Below are 6,409 nucleotides of genomic sequence, written 5' to 3'. Positions count from 1 at the left end.
GCAGTTGGGGCTGAACACTAAATGAAAAGTAAACAAAATAAAAGTACTGAAGTCTATATATAAAATGAAAATACCCATTAGCATGTGTTTTGACCCGTTTGCAAAGAGCCCTCAAGTAAAAGCTTGGGGTTTGTGCGTTCTTTGCAAAAACGTAAATGGGTAGGATCCAATACAATTCCAGCTTCTCCATGTGAAGTCCTTAAGAAAAAAGGCAGACAAAACAATTTTGGAAGGGTTTGAAGTCATTGGACTGATGGAAAAAAAAAAAACAACATTGTAAGTCGTTAGGAATGGCGAGACTGATCATGATCCTCCATGTTAGAATTTTGAAGGGAATTCAGGGCACAGCGGGCAGCTTCACGACTAGCCTCCTCCTTAGCCTCCATTTCAGCTATGCACAGTGTAGCCACGTGAGCCAAGATCTGCAAGGGGCTAATTCTAGCACCTTCGATAATGCATGGAGGAGAGGCAGGTGTAGGGATTTGTGCATGTTCCTCGGGGGAGTGGCAACTACGTTTGTTGGGCAGCTCTGCTGAAGTGCCCGCTTCCTCAGCTTTTATAGCAGGAGCCACTTGTTGCACAATAATGTCATGACTGACCGTGGCGACAGCATGGATAGGTTGCCCAAAAGGATAGATCAGAGGCACTAAGCCAGCAGGCAAAGGAGGAACCATCAACATGCTTGGCAGTGTAGCACGGTCAACTGATTGAATATGGGGAACGCTTGTAGGCATTCGTTGTTGCTGAATGCGTGGAGGCATTTGCTGTTGAATGCATTGAGGCATTCGATGTTGCTGAGCATTGGTAGCCATTCGCTGTTGCTGAAGGTGTGGAGCCATTCGCTGTTGCTGAGCATTGGTAGCCATTTGCTGTTGCTGAGCATTGGTAGCCATTTGCTGTTGCTGAGCATTGGTAGCCATTTGCTGTTGCTGAATACATGGAGGCATTTGCTGTTGCTGAAGGTGTGGAGCCATTCGTTGTTGCTGAGCATTGGTAGCCATTTGCTGTTGCTGAGCACATGAAAGTGGCTCTGGATTTCTCGATCCCTTACGAGAGATGGTGTACTGAGCAGGATCTTTCCCGTCCCTGCGGAGCATTTCAGGTAGAGCTCTTCGGCGAGCATTGCACCAATTGAACCAATTGCAAATCTGTAAATGGCAAAGAATGGAAACTGCTTAGAAAACAATTCCAAGTAAGATCATAGCAGGAAAAAAAACGAATGAAATATACCTATATACTAGTGAGAAAATGGGAACCCTCAATAAATGTTTAGTGGTCTTCCCACTATGATCACTGCTATTGTCACACTGTAGGTTTGGTAACTGCCTCAAAAATACTCATTGGGCAGAAAATAAAATAAAAAAAAAATATAGGTGGTCTACAGGTTGCCATCTGCTTCCTGGAAAGGCTAGTGGCCTAGCTGTCATGCCAAGCCAGAAACTTAAGTTCACACCTCAACCAGAGATTGTTATGAAGGAGTTTATTTGCTGAAGGCTTGTTCTGGGTCACCAAAAGCAGCCTACGTATTTCTTTAGGAAAGCCACCTTTTGGGTTCTTACCTTCCAAAGCAGGCCCCCAACCCTGCAGACCGCAGGGTCCTTGTCATGCTTCTGGCCCCACTTCTGCAGTCCTCTGCTTCTTCCTAATGGCCAGTGCAATCACCAGTGACATTTGGTGGCCAATATGAAAGAATCAAGGGCTCAAGCAGTAAAGCCAAAAACACGACTATGAAAAACGTTAAAGGAAATAGGTTCTATAAATGATTTGAATGTATCAGTTTAAACACAGGACTGCAATTCCAGGATTTCACTAGCAGGTGGCTCTGCATTCGAAGATTTGGAATTGGGAAACACTAAAGGAGCAGCAGGAAAGTAGATAAAAATGAGGATATTCTTAAGCTGCGAAAGTCGCCAAGGTAAGTCCCAACTTTTTCTCTGGCTTGCTTAGTAAAGGTTGCCAGGTGACATACCTGCAGTAAGGAGAGGCGAGTCCGGCTGGACAGCAAACTTTTCTCCAGTTCTGATGGATAGGCATTGTGGCGATGCTCAAAGAGCCAATCACGCAGGACTTCAACCGCTTCTTTGGGAAGGTTTCCTCTACGGCATTTTTTAGGTTTAGGACCATTCGCGTCCCTGCTGCAACCCTCCCCAGGATCACTATCAGTGGAAGCGGAAGTGGGGGAAGGGGAAGTATAAGTGGAGGGGGTGGGGGAAGGGGAAGTGGACGGGGAGGGAGATGGGGATCGGGAAGGGGACGGGGAGGGGGAGCGGGAAGTGGAGGGATTCACCGATTTCTTTTTCATCCCTAAAGGCAAAAATATAAGAAGCACATCAGTCATACATGCAGTAAAAAGTTGATAATTGAGTGAATTAAACATCAGAAGGCTCTCAAGAGGATGCCAATCACATAAAATTAGATCAATTATTATTGTGTGTTCTGTTGAAGACCCTAAAATAAACAATTTTCCTGGAACAGAACTGGGTGTGTCTGATGCCCTTTAGAGCCGGTTCACATACAGGCGACCCGACTTGCCGGGGCGACCTGTGAAGTTGCGGTGCACAGCGCGCACCGCGACCTCAGAGCGACATGCACAGACTTCATATCACTGAAGTCAATGCAGGTCGCTCCAGGTTGCCCCAAAGTAGTACAGGACCCTTTTTCTAAGTCGGAGCGACTTGTGTCGCTCCTATTAGAACGGGTCCTGTGCTAATCTATAGCAGGCGCCACCAACGGCGACTTGTCAGGCGACCAAGTCGCCTGACAAGTCGCCCCAGTGTGAACCGGCTCTTACAGATTTTGTCTGCCCCCCTTCTCCGTTTTATAACATTCTAGGTCAAAGAAAAAAAAAAATAGTTGTCCTGCCCTTAACATCATGGGATAAGGTTTCCCCATGTAGACCTTTTGAGCCTAGGAAGAAGTCCCATTTTATTTTTCCCATGTGTGTGTATAGCTGTTCGAGCCCCTAGAATCTCATGAAGAGTATAGCTATGGTGGGGGGGGGGGGGGGGAGACTATGGATAAGTGGTCTACAATTACCAAATTATGGATTTGGTTGGACTCTAGGAATCCCATGAACAGCATACTAATGATCGAGTTGAACCCTTGGAATACTCTGAAGAGCATACTATAGATAAGAGTTAAGCCTTGAGATTCCCATCAAGAGAAACGATGGATAAAGTGGTTTTGGAATAGGTTCTTGAATTTGGAATATATAATACAGTATTTCTATTAAATAATGATTTTCAAGTAAACTGCATTAGATCATAAGCTTTCACAAAGAATAGGTAACCATTTTGAGTCGATCATGAATAGCCGCTCTCCTCATCTACAGTCTCATGTATTAAGATGTCAGCCTACTCTAGGAATCTCTCCCACCATATAGTGGACAGCATTCATTAACATAGTGATTGTATTCCCTGGGGGTCTATACACCTTTTGTTTCACTAATCAGTGCAAATTTGCATTTTACTTCTCACCTATCTTCTCTCCAAAGTTAGCCCAGACTTTCCAGTTACTTACAAGACCAAAATCTACAGTTAGCTCTTCTTTGGTATAATACAAGGGGTTACAAACACCATACCCATGATAGTGGACCCAATCATTTAAACATACACATATTATTTATTTTTATATTATATATATATATTTTTTTTAATTAAATACGGCCATAAGGTTAGGTTTCCTGATAGCAACGACAGTGGGCTATGAGATTATATGGTGTCCCTGCTGCATTGTAGGTAATTGCAACAATAATTGACATGGCCCACTGTTGTCACTTATCAGGAAACTTGCCATGCCATCAAGGTCCTCGGTGGACCTTACAGCTGTCGGTGAAACCACCCCAAATGCAAGGTCCACCAACAATGATCCTGCCAGGCAAGGTCCACTGTTGTCATCAGGAAACCTATCAGAAAAAAAAAAGAGGCAAGTAGCTATCTCTGGAGAGCATTTAGACAGAAGGTGGCAGCAGAGGGCCAGATCAGTAGCAATGAGATGCTGCAACAACAACAGTGGCCCATGCAATGCATTTTGAAATGGCCACTAATTTCTATTGGCTCCTTTGAGACAAAGTGACAACACAGGAGCAGAAATGGGTGACAAGGACAGAGGTGTTGTTACCCTGTAGCCGGAAGTGGCAGGATCGCCTTTTTTTTTTTTTTATTATTATTAATGAAAGCATTACCCCCCAAAAAAAAAAAAAAAGGATTGCTGTCGGTGTTCCAGTTAGGGAGATCCCCCCCCCTCTCTATTTGACCTGTTTACCGTTAGCATAAAAAATGAGTAAAAGAAAATGCAAAAATTGTGGGTGGACAACAGAATAGGAGGGGGACATTTTCCACTAGGGGCCCCAATTCTGAGATTCCATTACTTTGGAGGGATTTCCTCTCACTTCCTATTTTAACTATGGGACAGGAAGTGATGGGAAAATCCCTCCCAAAAAAAAAAAATAATGTTGGGATTTCCTCTCACTTCACATTTTAACTAGGGGACAGGAAGTGAAGGGAAAATCTAAAAAAAAAAATAAAATAATAATTAATAAATAATGGAGGGATTTCCTTTCACTTCCTATTTTAACTAGGGGGGATAGGAAGTGAAAATCTAAAAAAAATAAAATAATAATAAAAAATAAATAATGGAGGGATTTCCTCTCACTTCCTATTTTAACTAGGGGGGGTAGGAAGTGAAGGGAAAATCCCTCCCAAAATAAATAAAAAATAAAAGGAGGGATTTCCTCTCACTTCCTATTTTAACTATGGGGATAGGAAGTGAAGGGAAAATCCCTCCCAAAAAAAAATAAATAAAATAATAAATATTGGAGGGATTTCCTCTCACTTCCCATTTTAACTATGGGACAGGAAGTGAAAATCTCAAAAAATAAATAAATAAAATAAAATAATGGAGGGATTTCGTCTCACTTCCTATTTTAACTAAGGGGATAGGAAGTGAAGGGAAAATCCCTCCCAAAATAAATAAAAAATTAAATAAAGGAGGGATTTCCTCTCACTTCCTATTTTAACTAGGGGGATGGAAGTGAGGGGGAAAATCCCTCCCAAAATAAATAAAATAATAAAATATTGGAGGGATTTCCTCTCACTTCCCATTTTAACTAGGGGGATAGGAAGTGAAGGGAAAATTTCAAATAATAAAAAAATAATAATAGATAAATAATGGAGGGATTTCCTCTCACTTCCTATTTTAACTAGGGGGATAGGAAGTGAAGGGAAAATCCCTCCCAAAATAAAAATAAAATAAATATTGGGAGGGATTTCCTCTCACTTCCCATTTTAACTATAGGACAGGAAGTGAAAATCTCAAAAAAAATAAATAAATAAAAAATAAAATAAAAAAGGAGGGATTTCCTCTCACTTCCTATTTAACTAGGGGGGCAGGAAGTGACTGGAAAATTCCTCCCAAAATAAATAAAATAATGAAGGGATTTCCTCTCACTTCCTATTTTAACTAGGGGACAGGAAATGATGGGAAAATCTCTCTCAAAAAAAAATGTAATATATTATATATATATCTTGAAATCACATTAACATTTTAAAGTTGATGTGAAAATTCCGTGTCTGGGTTACATTTTAAAAATAAAGTTTTGAAATCACATGGATATTTAGGATAACAGTCCTGGAAGACTGTTAGAAATAGAGAGTTACTGGGGAGTCCAACTCTGATTTCTTTTAGGCTCCTTTCACACTTGTGGGACTTATCCTGCAAAGTCGCATGACATGTTTTATTCCGATTTCCAATGAGTACCGTTATATCTGTGCGACTTCAAAGTAGTCCCTGCAGTAGTCCCTGCACTACTTGGTCCGCCTGAGGTCCATAGACCTCAAGATTAAACAGGCATTGCTTCAAGTCCAGGGGAGGGAAAAAAAAAAAAAAAAAAAAGCGACTTTTTGGCTGCGCAAGTGTGAAAGGGGTCTTACAGACACCCCCTCCCTCTTACCACACCTAATAACACTTCTGTCCCAAGTTGAAACGCTCACCGACTGTACCGCATCCAAGCAGGAGCATTGTTAAACATGATGTATGTCGTTAGGACTGTCAGGGTTTTCATACATTTTAAGTTACATTCATAAATACAAAATTAAAGAACGAGACAAGAAAACATAAGTATGCAAACACTCAATTTATTACAGATCAGAGATAAAAAAGAAGAACTCCAGAAAATGTTTACATATCAAATAAGCACGTACCTTAAATTTCTGAATTATAAACCAAACTTAAAAAAACATTTTCCTAATTAGAGCTCCCTCCCTCAAAAAAAAAAAAATTTATATATAAAAATCACGCATATATTCTTTGCAACTGTGCATGACTTGTCAGTGGTTGCAAACCAATTTTTTTTTTTTTTTTCTTCACAGATCATCTACATGTAATATTCTGCAAACTCTCACGTTAAAAA

General features: G+C 41.0%; 1 pseudogene across 1 annotated transcript; it reads right to left on the bottom strand.

Moving 5' to 3' along the window:
- Positions 1 to 284: 284 nt before the first annotated feature.
- On the bottom strand, positions 285 to 2,302 carry LOC309566879 (annotated as a pseudogene). Its single transcript has 3 exons — positions 1,970 to 2,302; positions 938 to 1,148; positions 285 to 743 (listed from the first exon to the last, which is right to left on the bottom strand). The product of its transcript is annotated as an uncharacterized misc_RNA (transcript).
- Positions 2,303 to 6,409: the final 4,107 nt, after the last annotated feature.

This window comes from Pelophylax lessonae, assembly GCF_965119305.1.
Source record: "Pelophylax lessonae genome assembly, chromosome: 11".
NCBI classification, from domain to species: Eukaryota; Metazoa; Chordata; class Amphibia; order Anura; family Ranidae; genus Pelophylax; species Pelophylax lessonae.
Note: the sequence above shows the minus strand (reverse complement) of the source record. Positions and strands in the feature narration are given on the sequence as shown.